The sequence below is a fragment of the Elephantulus edwardii genome, unplaced genomic scaffold (assembly GCF_000299155.1).
Source record: "Elephantulus edwardii isolate Elephantulus edwardi_28Jun2011 unplaced genomic scaffold, EleEdw1.0 scaffold00004, whole genome shotgun sequence".
NCBI lineage: Eukaryota > Metazoa > Chordata > Mammalia > Macroscelidea > Macroscelididae > Elephantulus > Elephantulus edwardii.
Window position 1 is genome coordinate 16,703,352 of NW_006399754.1, and position 23,711 is coordinate 16,727,062.

Genomic DNA, 23,711 nt, shown 5'->3' on the forward strand with positions numbered 1-23,711 from the left:
TTCATTGTTGCACTTTTCTCCCTGCCCATCCCCTCCCCCCAATTCATTCTTCTCCTTGAAAAGAAAGAAAAACTCTTTCATTGTTATGCAGTCCCTCCCCCCACCAGGTCCACTCCACTGTGCAGCCTTCACTCTGGATTTCTGTCATGACAGGAATGCCCATTCATGGTTTTTAATGTGCAGTCAACACCTATTGAGTGTGAAAATTTAGGAAATTTAAGAAAGGAATTCTTCATCTAAGATTTTAACCTCTCAGGTTGATGGCAGACCCCATCCAGTTTCCAATCAGACTCGACTAAACCCCAAGCCCAGTTAATTTCCTCCACCATCAGCAAGCCTTTAGGTGCTAGAGCCCATCTTACAGATCAGCTGAGGGAAATGGCTCAAAGAAGCATCACTTCCAACGTTCAAGTACAAGTTCATGTACAAGTATGTTCATGTACAAGTAAGTACATGCCCGCATGTCTCCCTTGGGTAATTGGAAGTCGGTTCTAAAGACCAACGGCATATATACAGTAGCTAAAACAGGGACATTCCACCCGACACACTTCACCAGTGTAATGTTATCATGAGAGGGCTGAGGAGGTACGCTCCAATCCCAAAGGCAGGCAGTTTGAATCCACTGGCCGCTTCATGGGAGAAAGATGACAGTCTCTCAAGGATTTACAGCTTCTGGAGACCCCTGGAGAGTCAGCTATGAGTCCTTTGTGATTCAGTCTCAGTGAACAAGAATGTTAGCGTAAAATGAACTGCCCTGTTGTTGAATCCCTGGCCTGGTAGCTAGATTAATCCAGGGCTTCAACCATTTCACTCCAGTCTGACCCCCTGCTGAGAAATTGCCTTTTCACTGCAGGTAAACTGATTCAGAATTTCCATTTTAATATCTCCAGGTGATTCTTATGAATATTCTTATTTCTAAGATCAAGATTTCCTTACTTATCCCTAAGATTCTTCTACATAAACGACACATATAGAAGAATACTACATATAAGAATCACCTGGGGATCTTTTTCTTTTTATATACGTTCCTAGAATATGAAAGTTTTCATATGGAGAAGCATCTTAAATATAAGAATCCCCTGGGGATCTTGTTAAAAAAAGAAGATTTTGATTCAGTATATCTGGGGTGGAAAGGCAAATTCCCAGCAGGGTATTGGACCAGAGAGAATCAGTTTGAAGCCAGGATTTAATCTTTGTGAAATCCTTCCCCTTCATTTAAGGAGAAACTTTTTTAATATCTAGAAGAAAGACTACAAGCTTCAAAGTACATTTTAAGTGGAAGTTTATTAACATACTGTGGTTATATGGAAAGCTATCGTGAAATCAAGTTCTCTGTTCTGGAAATATTTTCCTTTCATTTCTCTTTTGCATTTGCATTTTAATAGATTGTATCACACAGGCAACTGTTTCAACCTCTCAAACACCTGGAAAGTCTGTTTTAGACTTGTTACGGTGTTTAGAAATCTTTAACTAGACGGTATTCCAGATGCCGTCATACCCCTCATGATAGAAGAGTCCTATCTCCAGGTTTGCTGTTGGAATAAAGCAGCACAAGAAATCTCCATGCTGTTGATAAACCGGGGAACCACCATACGGGAGCTACATGAGTTTCAGCTTAACTTGTTGATTTGGCAAAGTTTACTTAATATAAGCCAGTAGTTTCTTTCTGCACTTGGAGTAGACATTTAGAGACATGTTCTCTTGGTTTAATCTCTGTTTCCTTCTTTCTTTTTGTCTGGTTGGAACATAAAATCAAAAAGGATAGAGATTTGGGGAAGGCAGAGTTAGAAAGACAGTGCGTCCAGACCCTTTTGTTCTGTACTTGAACAGATACTGTAGTGCCCATCATTTCCCCCTAAACATATTTTCCCACGTGTAATTTCATAAATCTGGAAGAGCCTTGGAGACAGCATCAGGAGAGGGGATTGGTATTATTTCACTACTTCTAAGTATTAAAAAAAGAAGAAGAAAGTGGCTACTTCCTTCAATGTAGTCGTTGTTGTCAGACAGAGATTTCTTCTCTTTTTTTGGTTGGTGTCAGATTGGCCTAGACTCATGAAATTTATTTCTTGTGAGGAAACTGTAAATTTACGGTTCTTCTCTTTTTGGAGATTAAAATGGTAGTAGCTTCTTAAAAGTTCTATTTCATGCTAATATAAATCTTCTCTGTATTCTCCGTTTTACTTTGCTTGGAAATGAAAACTGTTTTAGCGAGCTCTGCCAATAGACCGATATTTTAGACCAAAGTATCTCTCTCTTTTTCACTCTTTTATGCTGATTTACATACAAAATTTGTATACCCTGTGTTTCATTCATGTATACTGTGTTCCACACATTCCTCCATTCACTTTGTGCTTTGTGTGACCACTCCCATACGTTGTGTTTTATAATATTAATCACTGTTGATCTGTGTCCACTGTTGCCCCATCTTTTCAGGCCCCCACTGGATCTTTCCTAATTCCTTCACTCCCTCCCTGTGCCCACCAAGCTGTCACCCCACAAAGTCTCCTCCTCTTTACTCTTATTCTCCCCTCCTTTGGATATCCACGCACACATCTGTTTTTTTAATTAATGATCTTAAGCAGTATTTTTCCTTATGAGACTCATTAGTTCACTCAGCATAAGGCTCCCTAACCTTTCCCATATGCTCTAGTATTTTACTAAATCATTGCTCTTTAGTGCTGCGTAGTATTCCATCCTGTGACTGTACCAGTTTCTCAATCCATTCATTTATTGATGGGCATTTGAACCATTTCCATTTTCTTGCCATCGTGAATAGCACTGCTGTGAACATTGGTGTACAAATCTCCGTTTGTTAAGCCGAAATATTTCTTATTGATGCCAAAGGTTAAGTGTTAGCCATGACATAGTCCTAAAAATGAAGAGAAAATAAACATGTTTTAATGTGATGACTAATCAGTTTTAGTTCAAGTCTTCCTTGACTTGAAGATTAAGTAGTTATTGACATAAACAGCTAGACTAATAAAAATGAACCCCTGTGTAAGCCAGAACCTCATACAATCAGAAAAGATGGGCTTTGTGAAGAAATTGTCAAGTCTCTGGACCAGGTGAATAGATTTGACTCATCGGAGAAGGAATTAAAAAATTGACTGGAAGAAGCGTTAATTCCTCTCATGCTGAATTTTCTAACCGCTCACCTCTCTCTGGGAGTGGATGAGCCCTTGGCTTTGCCTTCAGGGACTTGGTCTTTTCGTTTTTGCCATGTCTAAGTAGCTAACTTCTAGATGAGATTCAGGATTGGGAACTGCATATATCACAGCGAACCCTTCCTAATTTTTGGGTAAATATTGTTTTGTTTTTAAACATGGCTTATTCCCCCCTCCTGCTTACAGTTCTTATGTTCAATTCTGGCTTGATATCAGGTCAGAGAGACCTTTAATTCTCAGGTTCTCATCCTAAATCTTCTGGATTGAAGAAACATAGTATTGAAAGCATATTTGTGTGTGTGTGTGTGTGTGTGTGTGTGTGTGTGTGTGTGTGTGTGTGATTTCTTGTTAGTGTGATTATCATAACAGAATTAGATTTATAATATTGGATTCCATTAAAGAACTGTAACTATTCTGTCTGGGATCTCAAAAATATCTTGTTATCCTTACTCACTAGCAAATGGAGTGAATTTCTTTTAGTGACTTGGATCCACTCTGCGTTAAGGGTCCATGGCGCCCTGTACTAAGGAGCACAGACTTTGGAGAAAGCCCATCAGAATATTCATCTTAGTGCCACTGCTGTTAGGGTACCCTTTTCCAAACCCCTTAGCCTAACCCTGCTTTGCCTTTGTCTTCTCTTCAAACTAAAACCAAGCCACTGTCTTCGCTTCTCTAAGGAGTGGAAAGACTGCCTGCATTTCTCCTGAGGAGCAGCTGGTGGATTTGATCCTCTGACCTTTCCCTTAGCAGCCAAACCAAAGCCTAAACTATCACTGGGCTCCTAACTCATATGTTGTTGATTGCCTTCGAGTCAAGCACGACTCATAGCAACCCTATGAACAAAAGGCCTGAAGCCCCTTTACAACTATCAGCATTTATCAAAGTTCATAGAGTTTCCAGAGGCGTGTTGTTTAGGAAGAGGATTATGCGGAGTGCTCAAAACAGGCAAACTGTAAGAGAGAGAGAGAGAGAGAGAGAGAGAGAATGTGTGTATTTAGAGAATATCAGCAAAACATTTTAAAAAGAACATGGCTGGCATATGACTTACATTTATTATCATTTGCTGTTTAAATGACAAGATCAGTTTTTTTTTAAAGTTCCAAGTTAATATGATGATGTTTATAAATGAGTGCTGGAGGGTAGCGGGGGCGCTGAGAAAGGTGTGTGTATTTTCTCAGATGAAAGGAGAGAAAAGAATAATGACCAAATCTAGCACGCTGTGGAACAAAACCAACAGCATGTTTTTTGTTTGTTTGCTTTGTTTTCATTTTAAATGGAGCTTTGCTTCTTTCTGGAGTCCATTCTAAACTTAATTTGGTTGTATAATGAGAGCTCAATTTTGCATATAAGTACCCAGCATCTGGTTTACCTTTTGTTTGAAAACGATAGGGCTGAAGTTTATTACAGAAGCCTATTGTGTAATTAAGAAAAGACAGTTTTGAAATTTTATAAAATAAGTTGTATTTAAATGGAATGTTGGAATTCTTCCAGAAAAGGGACACACTTCTTAAGGAGTAATAGGAACTTACTTTTTAAAAAAAAAACTTTATTATTTTGTGTGTGTGTCCCATCAGATGGGATCTGACTGGTACAGGAGGAGATTGCCCCTCCTTCTCCAGCAGAGCATCTGGTGGATTCGAACCACACACCTCTGGCATTACAGTGCAGCTTTTTGCTACTAGGCCACCAGAGCTCCCTAGGAACGTACTATTTTTTAAAAAAATGCTGTATGACTGGTCAAAATGTAAAACTTCTCTGCATTCTCCTTTTTTCAAAAAGCGTGCAAAATGACAGATTTCACAAGTGAAAGTTAAAGTTGACCTAGGGCAGTTTTAGATTGTCGAGCCCTCAAATTTTATTCATGGGATGTTTTTAGAGACGTTCGGTGGTTTGTTCACTCCAGTTAATTCTGGACAATCCTCTGCATTTCTATCAGATGGACAGTCTGATGCTTCGAAACTTCTAGCACAAAATATGGTTAACGGAGCCAGAGAAGAAAATGAGATTTCTAGCTAGTTCTTAAGAAGCGTAGCCTGTCCATTTAAAGCCTTTAAAGGTACGATAAGTCGAACCAAACAGGTGTAATTCTGCTCTGTATATACTAGACCACTGGTGTTAATAAGTTAACAATCTAAGATGAATGACTGAGAGTAATAATGTCGAAATATATCAGGAAATACGTGGTTTGGGTGGAGACTCCTAACTGCTTGCCAGGGAGCTGTGTTCTTAGCTCCTGCCTTACTTCGATTCTCAGTCTCAACATCAGTTCAGTTCTAAAACCCTGTGATAATTCTGGAGCCTGTGCAAATACAAGTTGTTTGATACAACAGGAAAACCCACAATCATCAATTCATTAAGACCCAGAGGACTTTTTTTTTCTCCTGTTGGTTTTTCCTGTGCCTGTGATGTCTCAGAGCTCTGTTGCCTGACGGAGGTTTCGTGTGCTGGCAGTTGTACTCTAACTTTCTATCAAACTGAAGATCAGCCAGAAGTCGGATACATTTGGAATAATTCCCTGTGTGTTGTCACTTTAGAGCACCATCCTGAGTTTATTTGATAATTTAAACTTAATCAAAACACTGTTCCTCCTCACTTTAAGTTTGAAAAGAAAAAGGCTAGTAGCACTAGTAGCAGTTGAACTGTAGTCAATGGGGCGGGGGGGGGGGGCGGGAATAATGCCGTGGCCCTTGCTTTACTTAATCTTCATCAGCAAGGAAGCAACAAGAAATGCGCCTTGAGCCTCTGTGTTTTTAGAGCTCCCTCCCACAGCCCTGCATCCTCTGTCCCTCTCTTCGGCCTCCTCCGCACTGTCCTGTTGCCTCTGCGTGAGTGACTCTTTCTGCGGTTAAAAATCAAAGAACCCGGTTATCCAAACTCATTAATCCAAGTGCAGATTATAAATCAGCATTTGTTCGGCATCTCTGTAAGCCACTGGACTGAGACGTGTATGAGGTAACCACATACTGTATTTTTTTTTTAACTCTCAAAGTATTTATTTGAGAGGATTATTCTCTGTACCATTTTTTTTTAGTAATTTTAATGAACATTTGCAGAGATTTTGGATTTCTATTCATTCATTACTGCACTTCTCTCCCCGCCCAGCCCCCCCCCCCCAGCCTTCCCCCCAGTTCACTCCTCTCTTTGAAAAGTAAAAGAAACATTCCTTCCCTGGGACACAATCCCCCCCACATACTGTATTCTAATGCGCCTTTTCTAAAGGTACGCCATCCATTCTTATGGAGGGAAGTGTTTTACATTTCATCTTCTGGTAAAGATGAGATTATACTCAGTGTTGTATCTCCTGTAACTGAGTGTAGGCCCCTTGTTCACAGCAGCACAGGGAGGCCTGTGAGAGCCAGGGCGCGACAAGACGGCCCAGTTTCCCCAGGTCTGAAGTTTTCTTCTTCTGACTGAATGCAGTCGTGACCACTTTTCTGTCTCTCCTTTTAGTGGAAAATATTTGTATTTTCTTTTCCTGACAAGACCTTATGCAGTTTCTTAACTTTCTCAAGTTTTCCTATATTTTCAGACCTGGGGAATCTATTACCTTTAGCAAACTAGTTGCAGTATACATATAATATATGGAGGGAGGGAGGGTGTGTGTGTGTGTGTGTAAGACAAATGCTAAGTTGAGTTACAGATTATTAAATTAATAAATATGAATAATTATTTCAGCTTCTTTTGTCTTCACTTAACTCATTGTTTATCAAGGGGTTTAGAGGTTGTGTTTTGTTTTTTTTACATGAGCTTTCTTGCATGTGTCAGTTTTGATTTGAAAATGAGTTCATTCTAGAAAGCAAATGAAAGTCGTCTTTCCTCTGAGGGAAGATTTTGTGGTTTTAAAGGTGTTAGTATGAAATCCACAGCATTTCGTGTTATAACAAGCAGTGTGACATAGTGAGGGTGTTATAGCCAGCTGTGCTTTGACAGCAGTGTCCTTCCTATGAGTGCCAGTTCATGGCATTGGGTTTCTATGGAGCGACTGGTGGATTTGAACCACCAACGAGATGTGGCCTTCGAGTGAGCAATGCATCTCCCTATAAACTGTGCCACCAGAACTCCCTAATGTGGTACTGGGTGACCTATTTATATCATTTGCATGAAGATGAACCTGTCTATATGGTAGCCTGTTTTGGCAATTCAATTTAATGTGGTGGTTCTTTTTATGTCCTCTTGAGTCAGCTTCAATTCAGAGTAACCCCATGTGACAGAGATGAACTGCTTCATAGCATATCCTAGGCTGTAATCTTCCTGGAATGGAACTCTGCTAGCTTAGTGGTAAGGAATCGTGCTACCAATACAAAGGTACCCAGTTCAAATCCACCAGCTGCTCCACGAGAGAAAGATGAGTAGTCCTCTCCTGTGCAGTCTCCTGCCTCTGAAAAGTTGGAAGGTCAGCTGTGGGCTGGTTCCCGTACAGCTCAACAGCAACAGTCTTCATGGGAGCAGATTATGAGAGTTGCTTGGTGGAGCCAAACAACACCAGTCCACCTGGCAACCACCAGGGTTCCAACTTAACGTTTAGTAGAGTTTATCATTGTGAGACTTTGAAAGAGTATCATGCTCAATGTTCTACAAGGTTCTTAGTAAGAACCATAGTAAAAGATGACTTCTAACATTGTAGAACGTGCATGTCAGTGACTCTGTGACTCAGGATACCATTAACCAAAAACTCCAGGCCCTGGCCGTGTTTGGTTCAGTGTGACCAGCATGCTTGTAACCTAGTTTAGCTGGACAAGACAAGCAGGAGGCAGATTAATCCACTATAGCCATCACTTTTCTCTGGAGAGCCACGTGTAAGCATAAGATTCAGATACTATCAAGACTCTGTTGTTGATGCCAACCCATAGCTGACCCATAATTTATCTGCATAGGAGGAAATTGCCCATGTTTCTCCTGTGAAGCAGTTGGTAGATTTGAACCGCATGGCTGTGGGATTGCAGCACAGATTCTTACCAATAGGCCACCAGTGCTCCATCAATACTGTTGTACAAAAAATATAAACTATGTAATACTAATTCAATGTGTTGTTGTCTCATGAGGCTAATTCTTCAAATCAGTTAAGTTTATCCTGTAAAGGGATTGGGCATGTCTAAGAAATACACATTTCTGTGACAAGTTATTTATGTGTGTGTGTGTGTGTTATATTGTTATAGTAACTTTAGAAATTTACTCCTGTTCAGCATGAAGAAGCCAGAGAGTCGGCATCCAGTTCCCAAATCAATAAGACAGTTGATCTAATTACCATTAGAAAATGCTTGTCATTTTCCTGTAGCATCTGGTCCCCACTGGATCCTTTTCATTTCCTTCACCTGCTCCCCCCAACCAACCAATTTCTGTAGCTCTGCAACTGCATCCCTGCCCATCCTCACCCTTCTGCCCCCAACCCTCACCTCCTTGTACCCCCAATATGTTTTTTCCCAATTAAAAAAAAACAACATGGAATTGATTTTTGCTGTGTAGTAGAAGTTGTACACTATTGTGTTGAATCTAGTTTGGAAAGTGGAATTTGGAAAATCTTACTGTTTGGTTTTTGAAGGACTCAAGTGTGGTTGGTTGTTGTTTTTTTTTTTCAGATTTGGGCTTTCATTTTTTTATATTCATCACAAAATAATAGTTTAAGGAAAGACTAATAATCTCCAATCCTCTTTTTTATTCTTAGTTGTATAATTTACATGTGTCCTTATTTCCTTTGCTCTAGGGAAAATGTCTATCATTTTGATATTGTTTTTATATCTACGTAGAGCTAATCCAAGTGGTCAAATATTGGCTAAAGTGTATTAAGATTTATTCATCGAAAGTGTCATGCGCCCTGCACTCTGCATAATATCCGGCTTAGTTAGAGATGGTGTGAAGAGTTTTCCATCCAGTGCCATATCCCAGGGTCTCTTTTACAGCTCAGATGATTCATAAATTTGTTGACCTGTGAGCCTTTTTGTTTCCTTTGCCAAGTTCAAAGGCTCAGTGGTAGACAAAAACATCTGTATGATGGACTTGACATTTGCACCTAAGGAGGAACACAGTGACACCACGATGAGCAGAAAGTGAACCTTAAAAAAGAAAAAATCCCCAGAATAAGGAATAGTGTGTTTCGATCTTAGAAAAGAAACCGCTGCCTAGGACTCTTTCTGCGTTAGCGTGTTGATTGCATCTCCTGGCACTTGATGTCTTGACCCATTCAGCACAAGCCGGCTTACTGCCTTTGCCTCCGAGTTGTAATGTCTTGGTGAATTAAAGCTCTTTGGCTCCTTTCTGATGAAAATATTAGCAATTTCAGGTTTGTGACTAGTGGATCTATTCAGCTCTCAGGAAAGCTTTCAGGGGTGAGCACCACGCCTTTTCATCTGGAGGGGTGCGGAGTCCATGACTGCCTGAGAGATTTGGACCCTGGCATGATTTTATTTCATTATGAGCCTACACTGGTATTATTTAATGCAACCAAGTTTTGAATGCTGGTAGAGAACACAGTCAAGGTCATGGTCTGAAAGGACTTTGATGTCCTGCAGAAGGCTGATTTTCCCCTAATATGCATGAAAAGCTTGTGCAGTATAGCTCGTAGGAGATGAATATTTGTTCGTGTAGGTTACAATAGCAGACATAACCTGGGAGTGATGGGAAATGTTGGGCAGAATATGGATTTGAAGGAAAAAGGAGAAGAACTAGTATAAAAAAATTAGCCATGGAATCCATAAATACGAAACCAAGAATACTCCTGTGAATGTCAGTTAGGTTTGACCCAGAATGACTGAGAGATACTATTGCAGATCCTGAAAATAGAGACTGACTCTCTTTTAAGTTCAAATGAATGATTTTGTGATATGCTTTTAATTCCTTCTAACACTTTTCCTCTTGTTACAGGGATGTTTTTACCACTGCCATCATTTCTAAATGCTTGCACAGAAACACAGACACAGTGCATGCTTACTTATATTAATAGATGTTCTTTTATCTACCAGCAGTGAAATGCATATTGATCATTTTAGGTCTGTCACTATTCTTGTGTAATATTTGCTAGTCTCACTTAGTGGGATGCCTTCCTTTTCTTTGTTTCCTCTACCCCACCTAGAGCAGAGAACACTTAATCATTTCATGTTGCATTGCATTTTAATGCATTTGTAAATCCCTGGGCAATGTGTAGTTTGCTGTTTGACCATTCTTAGTGGCCCCTCTTAATAGCCTGTAGAGGATGCGTGTACTTAACCTGTATTTTGCGAGGAAGACAAATTGCAGTTGAGGAACTTCAGAGCCTCGTAGGTCAATTGATTTGACTTTCTAGGTGGTAAAAATGGTGAAGTGCTCAGTTACTAGAGAAAAGGTGGACAGTTCAAATCCAGTCAGCAGCATCTGCCTAGTATGCACAGGAGGTCACCAGGAGGTGACAGCTAACAGCAGCAGGATGTGTATTGATAGCAAGAGATGATGGGAGTGAGCTGGGTATATTCATGATGCATCAGAATCTTAGGGGAGGAAAGACTTTTGGAAGAGTCAGAACACGGGACAAGGCTGGGTGAAGTTGTTCTGAGGAAAGTAAGGAGAGTTAAGATAACACAGAAAAACTCCTTTTGGCACTAAACTGTAGACCAGATGGAGAGCGGGATGTCAGCAGTGAATCGCCTTCATCGACAGTGTTACCTCTTGGGAAGGAATGGCATGCACACCCAAATCCTCAGTGATGAGTTGTGTTTCTAGAACAGTTAACTAGCATTGTACAGGTGTGAACTGAGTGGCAAAGAGTGTGACAGGCCATGATGCTTATGTATCTTGAGGCTGCAAAGAAGAAACAGGGAAGAGAAGGTGGGTTCACCTTTCATTTGTTGAGCTTACACCAGTTCTGTGGGTCCTGCTTTTCTTGCAGTAAAGGGTGAATGGAGCCGTGGAACAGTGTGTGTGGTTTGTGAGTGCTGAAGCCCCAGTGAGCTTGGTGTTACTGCCCCATTCACCCTGGGCCTGGGGAAGGGCCATGGGGGCTCCTGGAGCCGGGGGTCTTTTCGACCACCTCCTCACATAGCTTGCTTTCATTCTTTTGTAACATTGCCAAGTTTCTGCATTACAGCTGCCACAGAAATAAGCTCACCAGTCCCCCCATCTCACATTTTTTGGGAACTTGACCCATGGTTCTTCCACCACCCTGCCTTTTATTGACACCACCCTTTAGCGATCTCTCCCATTGCTCCTTCGGGTGAGCAGTGCCAGTTAGTCAACCACTGGCCTCAGTTGTCTTAATGAAACGCTCATTGTGAAGTCTTTACAGATAAGGGGAATACTGACAATATTGAACTTACCTCCTTCACTTCTCCCCATTCATTCCTTACGAAACACTCAACAAGCACCTCTCCTGGTCAAGGACGTGTAATCTTTAGTGTGTTGCATTGCTGGCCAGAAGGCTGAGCGTCTCTGCCATGGGGAGTGTGCCACTGGGTCCAAGGGAGAAAGATGGGCATTCCCCTCCCATTAAGACTTAACAGCGTCAAGGAGAGTCACAACCCACTCGCCAATGGTGAGAATGAGAGTCATGAGTCAAGCACTGTGTTCTGAGCTAGGTCTGCTGGCAAAGCGGTTAGTCATTCAGCCGCCAGCCAAAAGGTTGGTAGTTGGAGCCCAACCAGCTATTCCCTGGGAGGAGGATGTGACACTCGTCTCCATAAAGAAACCCCACCGGGCACTTCTACTCTGCAGGGTCCCTGGGGGTTGGAATTGGCTGGGTGGTCGTGGGCTTTGATTTGACTTCTGTCCTTTTTTTGAGTTTGCTGCCTCCAAGGGAGACTTGAAATGCAGTCATGTTCAGCACCAAGACAGCAAAAGCCCTCGGCACTATAAAAGTCTTACAGGTGATCACTTTTCTGGCCTCCAAGATGTCAAAGCAAGGATGCGGTGGGTCCTCTGGTGCAAAGTCCTGGATTTCCCTGGGTCTTCAGGTAGGAGCAGTGATCAACTGTGCTGACAGTACAGGAGCCAGAAATCTATCTATCATTCTCTGTGAAGGGGATCAAGGGACGACTTAACAGACTTCCTGCAGCTGGTGTGGGTGACATGGCGATGGCCACTGCCAAGAAAGGGAAACCAGAGTTCACGATGAAGGTACATTCCGGCAGTGGTAATACCACAAGGAAAAGTTGTACCGGAGAAAAGATGGGGTGTTTCTTTATTTCGAAGGTAATGCGGAAGTCGTAGTAAACAATAAAGGCGAGACGAAAGGTTCTGCCCTCGCTGGAGTGTGCAGACCTGTGGCCCAGGATGGCATCCAGTGCTGGTAGCATCGCATGATTCTCCAATGTATTTGGAAAAAAAAGTCTTACAGGTGATCTGAGCCAGCGTTTCAGTGCAGAATTCTGGTTCTCCTTGCACTGTACCTACTCAGTGCCTTTTTAGCCATGACTGCTTTGGGGAGGTGGGGGGGTGTATGGTGCTGTGAAGACCAGCAGGCTCCAGCAGAGCTTCCAGACTTCAGCTGTGCTAGGAAGAAGGACTTGGTCATTTCCTTTCAGAATCAGTGAAAACCAAAGGGTCACAGGGTCCCGTCTGCAGCTGACCGCGGAGCTGGGCTGTGCTGCTTTCCGCTGTGCCCACGGCTCGCCTTCAGCAGGGGAAGGACTCCTTCACTGGGAGCTGACGGCAGCCACAAGCAGGGTTCAGCGGGGTGGCTGCTCCTGCGGGTTCCAGAGCTGTGTCCAGAGAACGGGTTAGCATTATCTGCAGAGTGCGTGGTTGAAGTCAAGATGGGCCTGGGAAGAAGGGAAGGGCGTTAGACTAGAGTGGAGAGAGGTTAGGGGTGAGTGGTTGGAGACGGTCATCAGAACCAGAGCAAATCAGAGCAAACCGTGCAGGGTGTGAGAAGGGCTTCAGCTTTCTGTTTGGGAAGATGCTCAATAGCGTCGCCTTTCTGCACTTGCCAAACACTATTGTGGAACCTCATTTTCTGGATCATGTAAAGGCTCACGTGGAGTTTTTTAAAAAAATTATGGGGGTATTTTAACCTGGACGTTTTGCCAGTGGTTCATACTTTATGGTTTGTGGCTGTGTTAATTCTTCAGTTTTCATTTACCTGACTAATGCTTTCTCCTCAGTGATGACTATTCTTTAAGGCAATCACAAAGTCGGGTAGCAAACAGATTTTGCATAATGAGTTGAGTTCTATGCTTGTACATACTCAGTGGGAAAACCTAGGGCAGATGGAGGCTTCTAGCAACTCAGTTGTTCTAAATAATGACTAAGATTTTCTAGGTCATTTATCTGCCATTGAGTTATGTACAGAACACATTGTAGTAATAAATCCAAGTTTTAGTCTGGAAGAACATTCGAACAAGTTGCGTCTTTGTGGAGAAGTGGCTGCTCCACTTACCATGTGATACACAGACTTGAGCGTTTGAAGACTGTTACTAGTATCAGAGGGGATTTATCTGAAGGAGAGAATAGGATATTTTTCCATAAAAATAAAAATGCTAGTTAGAAAGATTTTTTTTTTCATCTCTTCTCCAGTCCTCCTCCTCTCCTTCCAAAAAAATAAAACTTTGGTGCTTAATCAGGGATCCAGATGTTTGTGTGCATTTATTTATTTGGATATTTATAGTGTTCTCTGTCAAGCAGCATGCCTCCCTGGGCGCATTCCAGAAATTTTAAAAACATACATGGCAAAGCCACAAAGATCAAAGACCTGTGTCTTATGAACTCTTTGCAGTACTTCAGGCCGGTCCCCAGAACGATTTAGATTAAAGGAACAGAAGAAGGGCTCTTACTGTCCAAGTTGTGTTTTGAGGAATGTCCCAGAGGGAGGCCGACGAACCTGTCTGGACACTGTCAAAAGAACTTGCCCAGTATTTGAGTTCTTCCCCTTTTCTTACCAAGGGAGATTCACCCAAAACCCCAACAGTATGGCTCTTGACTTAGTCCACTGTGACTTGTCACTTCTCTCACATTATTTTAAAAACACAAGTGTTGTCCATCCGGTGAGAAGCAGCAAGACCTTTAGCCACAAGATAGTGACTGTTGGCTCTGAAGAAGAACGTGCCTTCTCCGTAGTTGGGGCCTGATGTTTGTAGCAGGAGAGGCAGGACAAGGCAGCAGCTGTTACACCAAGTTCATCTAAAGCCTCAGACGCAAGTGGCCTGTTCATAGGATGGTAGTCTCGCGTGGGTGTTTGGGTGTTTTGTGAACAATTGATTTGGTGTCCCAGATCACTGATACGTGTTTGAAAAGCAGTTACAGAGTGTTGTATTGCTTCAATTCCTTATCATCGACCTTCACCACTTGCTGAGAGATAGAGTTGAGTGAGGGGACAGGGCCAGTAGGTGTGTAAAGAGAGAGTGTTGAAATGACTGTCTCCATCTGCTGCGGTCTCTAACTTGCTTGATCCATGTGATACTCTTCTGCAGAGAAAAATCTTCTAAATAATAACATTAGTGTTAAAGCCACTTTTTCCCCACTCTGGGTTCAACTTTGAGTTTCACCTTTCAAGATCTATGTTCTTTCAAGATCTTTACACTTGTAATGGACATGTTTTTGTACTAGCAACACACCGTTTTAGTGACTTAATATGATAAACTTGGAAATTGTTTGTAAGTTGCATATTCATTGGCTTTGTTCTGGGGCACTCCCTTTCACTTGTGACCACTTTACATTGCTTGATATTGTACCTGTCCTGTCCCCTGCCCTGCTCCTTCAGGGTGGACCATCCTTGGGTGAAAGTGAAAAAGAGAGTTGGATCTAAGCTAGCCGGGTTTCTCTTCTCTCAGGGGGGTTATGGAGCTTGTGTGGTTTGTTAGGGTTTTGTTTTGTTTTTTGGTGTTTTGGGTTGTGTGTGTGTGTGTGTGTGTGTTTTGTTTGTTTGTTTGTTTGTTTTTTTATTCATTTGACATATTGTTGTGTTTGTAGAGGAAACTTCTGGCTTCCAATTGATGCTAGATCTCTTCTACGCAGCCCAGCCTTGTAACTAGTAGGTTGATTTAGGCGCCCTTGATGTCACTGCATGTTTCATCTGCCCTCAGAAATGCTACTGTCTTCTCAAATGAGCGCTGTCTAACTTTCCTTTCTTTATTCTCTCTTACTTTGCAATCTCCTTTCTTGGTAACAAAATCTTTTGTTGTTTTTGTTGTTGAATGTTTGTTGAGTTGACTGCAGCTGGGGATGACACTATGATGCCTTATCTTGCTCCATCTACATGATTATAGGTGTGTTTGGGTCCATTGTTATTGTCTCATTCCATTCCGTTTCTACTGTCTTTCTGCTTCATCAAGAATGATATCCTCTTCTAGCAGTTGGTCTTTGTTGATGTAGTCTGTAGTCTGATGTTGTGCTGTTAACCTGAAGGCTGAACCTCTCTGCTTCAATTTCCTGAATGGCTTCAAGGAAGAAAGATAGACAAAGATCCTCTTTCAGCTCACTGACTCTCTGTTCCATCACTTCTACCTTTTTTGTCCTGCCCAAGTGTTGGACACTTCTGCCATTTGTCTTAATATTCAGGGTTGCAGTTTCATGCTTTTCTCTTATTTCTGGCACTGAGTTGGCTGTACCGTCTGTGTCTTGTGATGATTTTTTGAGTTCTTGCACCTCTCTTATCTATACTATCAAATCTTTCTTCCGTCTTTTGCATTTTCTTCCTTAGCTGCTCAGGTTGCTCCTAATCAATCTATTTCTTCTGGATTGTTGTCACTGGGCAATTTGCTCTCTTAATTGTTTCTTCCATCATTTGCATCTTCTTCTGTAGCTGTTCAAAGAACTCCACATCAACATGTTTCCTCTGGTTCTCTCTATCTGGCTTATTCATTGGGTCCGCTTTTTTAGGAGACAGGTTATTTTGTTTCTTCACAAGGACTGAGGCAGACTGCTGCTTTCTTGACAGTATGTGAGTCTTTTCTTAGTACATGTTAGGTCATTGTAACTAGATGGTGACCCAGAATATGGCAGTGTTTTGAGAAGGACCTATATATTTGTGTTCCTTTCTTGGCATGATCTAGCTAGACAGCAGTGTTTCCCCCAAAGTACCTGAATGGGAAGCCCGGAAGCCTGTTTTTCTCTTTCAAAACTGGCATCTCCACCCAATTTGAGATGTCCTGATCCCTTCCACTTGAGCTTAAGGGGTCCTGCTTGGTGTAGTTAAACAGCAGTGTTTCCCCCAAAGAACTGGGGGCACAGCGTGTCTTCCTGCCGTGCAGCACCGGACAATATTGTCTTGTGCAACCCAGCACCATGGAATCACTGTGGAGGGTCAGCTGTTCCTCTGCTCCAACTTGACGGGAAGGAGTTGAGTATTTTTGTGTGTTTTTTTTTTATGAGTCTTCCCTGCTCAGAAGCACAAATTAATCTTGTCCTTCTCATCTCTCAAGTGCATTCTGGTGATATTTCTTCTAAGACTGGTTTGCTTGTTCTTCCGTCAGTCTGTGATACTTTTAATAAAAGTCTTGTGCATCCCTTAAATATTAACGAAATTAATCCTTTTCCACTGTAATGAGCTTTATATGAAATACTTTATATAAATACTTTTTTTATACTTTTTAGCTTTATACTAAAGTCCAAAAGAAAACCCCAGTAAGTTAGATAACTTACATTTTAAAAATATATTGTGGGGGAAAAAATGGATTTATTTTTGCTAAACATATTGTTAAAATGTAGATCAGAATTATATTAGGGAATTTTATTTTAAAGTATTTTGGGGACCTGATATTTGTAACTATTTCCGTCCTAAAAACCAGTTGGACATTAACAAAGAAAATACACACAAACACACACGTATGTATTTTCTACCTTAAGTCCTGAGATGAGAGGTCGTTAAACTGCTGTTTACAGGCACCCCTGTGCAATTACCCGTGCAGACGTCGGCGGGTTTTATCTCTAGTAAATATGACGTGACCTCGAGCATGTGTCACCTTCCCCTTCCTTCCATTGCTCTTTAGTGTCTGCCACACACTCATTTTCTGTTTGAGAATTACAGGTATTAGGATTTCACCAGTGAAAGTGAAAACGACCCACAACGGGAAAATGTTCAGTGAGTGTGTACAGCTGTGGGCTCAGATACAACAACCACTGTGGCACCAGGGCTGGGCAGTGGTGTTGTCTATTGTCCATGGGGTCACTCTGAATCAGAACCAACCTAGTGATGATTACATTTGATTATGAATGGCACGCGTCAGAGGAAGAACTTGAGTGGCCCTGACATTTGTGAAATTATAGTTTTTATGTTGGGTTTTTTGGGGTTTGGTGTTTTGTTTTTTGGTTTTGTTTTTGTTTTTTGGTGTTGTTTTTTCATCACTTACCCTCTTTTATTTTGAGCCTTTAGCCTAAGGCTCTAATTTAAACGTGATATAAACAAAACTAAAAAGACTTTTAAAAGTGATGAATTGCTTAGAATCAAGCCCTGGTACCAAGCGGTGAGGGATGAGGTGGGAAATGAAGTGAGAGAATTGGCAATCCTTGCCTGATCCAGGTCATCAGGGTTTACTCAGAAGTTTTCAAAGACCTTCCGACACAAAAGCCATGCTGACATTTCAAAAACCCTGCTGTCTGGGTCTCAGAGGCTATAAATCCCTATGGGAGGAGACTGTGCATGTTTCCCCTGTGGAGCTGACAGTGGATTTGAACTGCTGACCTTTCTGTTACAGCCAGCACATTACACACTACTCCACCACAGCTCCATATTTTACATATGGACTTTTAAACATATATGTTAAAGCATGTCCTTCTGCCGTTCACTGTCTTTAGTGATGTGAACCCCTGGGGTCACAGAGCTTTCTGTTTTAAGATAGTTACCAGAGCACTTACAGAAATTCTAGAAATGAGTAATCCTTGATAAATGTGCCCTGTGATTGTCTACTATCCAAGACCCCAACACCCTTACACACCTTTTTCTCTCAGACACACTCTCCTTGCTCAGAGCACCCTTCTCTTCTAACCTTCCAAACATTTAGTGCCTTTTCTCACTTAAATGACTCCCAGAACCACGTCCCATAGCACATATTCCTAGTCCCCCCTTCCCGCCAAGGATTATCCAGATGTGGTGTTATCCTTCTGAGTAATGGAAAACAGTAAACAAGAGAGTGTGGAATGTTATCAGTCTCACAAAACACACTGGGTATGAACTATAGAACCACAGACCAGTTTTGTCTGTGAACTTCCTGTTACATCACAGAAAGGTTTGTGTGTGGGGCCATTTCCAACTCCTCTGTCCAATTATATCAGTATCTGCTTTTCATTCAAGGAAAGAAGTATTTTAGAAGAACAGAGGATGCTCCTACTTGGTCTTGTATTTAGATATTTTGTTTCTTTTCTTTTTTTTTTTTCATCTTGCCTGTTCATTTGTTGAGCTTCTGCCTCTTTGGTTATATAAGCTTCTGGAGAGTAAGAATGGTCGGTTCCTGCATGAGACTCTGAATTGCACTTTTGCAATGACTTTTTTGCTGATGACCGGCTTTGGTATTTTTTTATTAGGTTCTAGTGATGCTCTCCTCTGAATTGAAACTGTAGAGAACGGGAGACTTTGTTGAGTCAATAGCTGTTTTGATTTTTGCCATGTGACCCAGTGGGACTGAATGCATTTATATTGATCTTTTATAGTTTCCACTTAAAGATTTTATAAGGAAGGTGTTATAGAGTGGGAAACGGAAGTGTCAAGAGAATTGATTTGGGTGAACATTTTTTAGAAAGTAAATTGCTTGATCATTTTCTGAAGGATCTTTTCTATTTTTTTTCCTCTTTGTTCCTGGCTGCAATGCTGTGTTCCTGCTTCCTCACCAGCATCCCCTGCCATCCACCGACAAGCTTACTGTGCTTCACCATCTCCTCCTCGACATTCTTGGTCAGCTTCCCTCAGCTCTCCTTAGCTTTCTGTGCCGTTCAGGAGGCTGCAGAGAACAGACCAATAGGATGCGGGGACACACACACACTCACACACTCACTCTCTCTCTCTCTCTGGAATTGGCTGACACATTCATGGTGCCTGGAAAGTCCAAACTCAGTAGCCCAGGCTGACAGCTTGGAAACTCGGCGAGAGTGATGTTGGAGCTTTGAATCAAGGTTGAAGGAACAGCCGTCACATGGAAAACTTGAACAACATGCCTATTTTAAGGTCTTGAGGCAGAATTCCTTCTTCCCTGGGAAACTTTGGTTTTTGCCCACAAGCCCTTCAAGTGAGGGAGGTCCACTCACATTATTAAGACAAATGGCAAGTGTCGACCACATTGCAAAATGACCTCACAGTAACTCCTAGGTTAGGATTTAAGTAAGTGATTGCGCTGGTCTTTCTAGCACGTACAAGGAACTGTCCCACCTTAAGAGAGGACATTAGCTCTCCTGTTTTGGGGTGCTAGCTGGGATTCTTGAGCCCTGGGTCCCCATACGTGTTGCTCCCTCTGTCGTCCTCCTAAGACGGGGACAGAAGGATTTGACACCATACCTTATCCTTCTCTTTTTCCATAGCACACTGAGTGTTAAGGATTTGATTGGACTTGAACATTTGAATAATGAGGCCAGCAGATGGTGGGTGTAGCAGGTACAGTGAATGCCGAGTGAAGGAGACCTGTCAAGTTTGAATCCTTTATTCTGTTGAGTCAGTAAATCATACGGAATGATTTCAGGTTCTAGCTGTTAAGGAACAGGGAGTTCTAGGTCCCCAAGAGCAGTTGGGCAATGGAGTGGGGAACCTGGCAGGCCCTGCACATGGAACACGGCTACTTTCATGGCTCGACTCCCACCATCACCTTTCCTTGGCGTGCCACCTCTTGTTTAAACCTCACCAAAAGCAACAACAGCAGAACCCAGACCTGTCAATGGCAGAGCAGTTCTGACTCACGGTCGACCCACGAGGACAGTGTAGCACTGACTGTGCCGGGTGGTTTCCCAGATGCGGTCTCCCCAGGAGCGGACTGCCGGGTCTTTGTCCCACGAAGCAGCTGGCCAAGTGCCAGTCGTTTGATCAGTGGTGAGGTGCTTGAAGCACTGCATCACCACAGCGCCTTTTAAAAGTCCCCCACTTGAAGATGAGATCAAAGGCAAACGGTGTTATTAAGATTTGTTTACCGTCTCTCAGCTCCTTCTCTGCATTCCTTTTGACAGGCGTGGCATCAGGAGTCCCTTTCAAGCAGTAAATTAATTTAGGTAGCGAGCACCTCACCTGAATTGTGTCACATGCTGGCCGTTTAGATAAATGGATATTAGAATCTCAGCACATTTCTGCCCGACAGTACTGTGCCGATTTGCAAGAGTCTGAAAAAGTGATAATACTCTGTCAGTTTGGGGCCTCGACGAAGGAGAGAAAAAGCAGGGCATATTTTCTTGTTTGTATTTATGGGATGCCTGTAGGGAAGCTGGAAATGCTGTATGGGAGTTTACATGGCTAAATACACATGAAAAGAGATAAGAGACCCAAAGACATTTCTTTGTAGGAGCACTGAACAGACAGGCCAGATCAGTAATTGTCAGCTGTGTTGGAGATACATTTTCTGTTGCAACCAAAGATTTTTTCCCCCCTCTTTTAAACTCACCATTTCCTTGAAGAATGCAGTCTATTTTTAATGACTTTATTGATTTGACGATTGGGCTACAATGTACTTTATTTACTGCTGAAATGTTTCGTTCCTGTCAGCACTTAATGCGAATAAATCTACTTTTTGGCACTGCTTTGATAGACTGTAAAACTGCTTATATTTGCAGGAAAATTTGTTTTGCCACGGTGTGTTTATATATATAAAGTCGGTGTGACTTTTCCCCTTCGCCACATCATTATGTGTCATAGTTTAACAGAGAAATAGATGGCATGCGGAACTGTTATCAGTGACTGTGGCGTCGTGTACAGCAGAATGTGGACTTTACAGCAGAAATCAGAAAAAATGGCTTAATAGATGTAATTAAAGTCAGTTCTTTATTTTTTTCTATTTAAAAAAAATTAATTTTAATGAAAGTTTACAGAGGCCTTGGATTTCCATTCATTCATTGTTGCACTTTTCTCCCCGCTATTTTTCTATTGGTTTTAAGTCTCTGCAGTTTTCGATTCATACAGTCTTTTTTGTGTGTGTATTTATTTTTTTAAATTTGTTGTATACTGTTGAGTCAGATCTGACTGACACAGGAGGAGACTGCCCTCCTTTTCCAGCTGAGCATCTAGTGGATTTGAACTGTGCGCCTTCCGGATTGCAACACAGCTTCTTGCCACTAGGCCACCAGAGCTCCCTTCATACACAGCTTTTGAAACAATGTAAATCCACTACCATTGAGTTAGTTGCAACCCATATTGACCTGATAACTGAGTAGAACTGCTACATCTAGTTTCCAACACTGTATGTAGCCAGTCTCCTGCAGAGCCACAGATAGGGTCGAACCACCCACCTTTCCCTTTGCATTCCAGTGCACCCACGGCCCCTTTGCAGTCATGCAGATCTTCCTTTACTCACTCTGTTAGAAGTGTAATATTTAGCCAGAATGTTAAGTTGGATCTCAACTAGACGCCGTAAAATTGATCCCAGTTTATGAGCAGAGTGAAAATACATTTTGTCACTTAGTTTTCCAAGAAGCTTTGTTTTCATAAGAAACAGTGAGTGGTACACATGCCCTTTTATAAAATGTGCCTGCTGTATTTTATTGGCATTCCACCCTTCTCACACTCATTCATACTCAGTTAGAAACAAAGAACTGGCTATGTAATGGCTGAGGACTAAAGAAATGAGATTAATGTAAAGTTTTACTTTAAATCTTTTTCAGTATATAGGTCTTTAACTTTTGGATGAATATGATAATCTATTTGAATTGTTTTGGTACTCTTGTGTTAAAAAAAAAAATTCTTGGGGAGCTCTGGTGGCCTAGTGGCAAGAAGCTGCACTGCAATCCCAGAGCCACACGGTTCAAATCCACCAGATGCTCTGCCGGGGAAGGAGGGACAATCTCCTCCTGCACCAGTCAGATCCGATTTGACGGTACACTCACACACACAAAAAATAAAATAATAATAAAAAAAATTCTTCTTTTTCTGAAACTGTTACCTAGTAAATATTTTCTTCTTATATGAAGAAATGGAAAATTGAAGATTTTTGAAAATGCATACTAAAACTTGTGACAGCACAGCATTTGACAAAGTGATGCCAGAACTCCATCTCTAAAGGTAAACAAATAGAATCATCAGCTATATCTGCAAAATAACACCGTAAAGCATGTTGTAACCAGTGGTGATGCCTCTAATTCAGGTGCGAATCAACATACAAAGGCGTGGTTTATGGAGAGCAACATCAGTTGCACTAAGAAAGGGATTATACCTCCACCATTGGCTAAAATGTGTAAAATACGTCAATGAAGAGCTCTGTCGTCTTCCTTTATTTTTTCTTCGAGAGGAGAAGTGAACTTGAAGAAAATTGGGAGGCCCCCTGGGAACTAAGATTCCTAATCTTTGGGGATTATCTGCCAGGTTTCAAATGGATCTCTTGATTTTTATAGATGAGTTTTGTTGTAAAAGGGCATGTCATTTACAGGAACCAAGTTGATACAGTAGGTAGATGCAGGGCGACAAAAGCGTGAATTGGTTTTTGCTGGACTGACAAGTTGTATGATTAAAAGGTGGTTGCAGAGAAATGACCACCCCTTGGCTTTGTGGTGGGGGTGAAGGCTTCGTCCAAGGCTCGCTTTCTTCCCCTGCTCAGAGTGACTAAACATTTTCTGTAGGTGTGGTCAACTGTCCGGCTCTTTCCTTTTTCAAGAGGAAAGAAAAGAATTGCGTAAGTAACTTTGTTGCTCGCAGATGCCCGTGTGGTCCGAGCAGCTGAACGCATTCTGAATTGTGCACTTGAGCCGGCTGCGAACTGAGGAAGAAAAGACCATCACACACGTCGGTTTGATGTCTTTTTACGGGAGCACAAAAGAGTTTCGATTCTTTCACTTCAAGTTTAGCCTAGCCATTGTGTGGCCAAGGAGGTTTAATGAATCATTGTTTAACCAAGATACAGCCAAGTATTTGACCATTAAATAGCCCTCAGTGCATGTGTAATTACTTTCTGACAGACTGTTGTTTGACTGTGATTAATTGGTATTCAGTTGTTATTTAATTACCTTGGAGAAATCTGAGAAGAGTTTGTGTTCTGATTAAGTTATTTGATGGAGTAACACACATGGCGCTGTTGAAGTGAGCCTGGGCCATAACAGCATCACATTCCTGATGAGGCCGATGACTGTGGTGCCCCAAGGTTCACTGGTATCAAAACACCTACCGGAGCTGGGTTCGAACTCATTTTTAAGTATATGAAAACTTCCGTGACAACTCAGACTTGACATCTTAAATCTGTAATCCTTATATTTCTTACATTAAAATTAATTTTTCTGTAATTTATTGGAATATATTAAAAATTCTAAACATGGGTATTAAAGATTTAATAATGACTAGGGAGGATAGAAGGATAGATAATTGATGCCTTTGAGCTGTGGTGCTGGAGAAGAGTATTGAATATACCATGGACTGCTAGGAAAACAAACAGATCTATCCTAGAGAGGGTTAAACCAGGCTACTCCTTGGAGGCAAGGATTCTGAGGCTTCGTCTAACATACTGTGGACATGTTGTAAGGAGGGACCAGTCCTTGGAG

At 41.8% G+C, this 23,711-nt stretch overlaps 1 protein-coding gene and 1 pseudogene across 1 annotated transcript in view; both read left to right on the forward strand.

Moving 5' to 3' along the window:
* Positions 1–23,711, forward strand: part of ABCC4 (ATP-binding cassette, sub-family C (CFTR/MRP), member 4) — a 271,694-nt gene that overhangs the window by 110,705 nt on the left and 137,278 nt on the right. The window lies entirely within an intron of this gene.
* LOC102860948 lies at positions 12,020–12,431 on the forward strand (annotated as a pseudogene).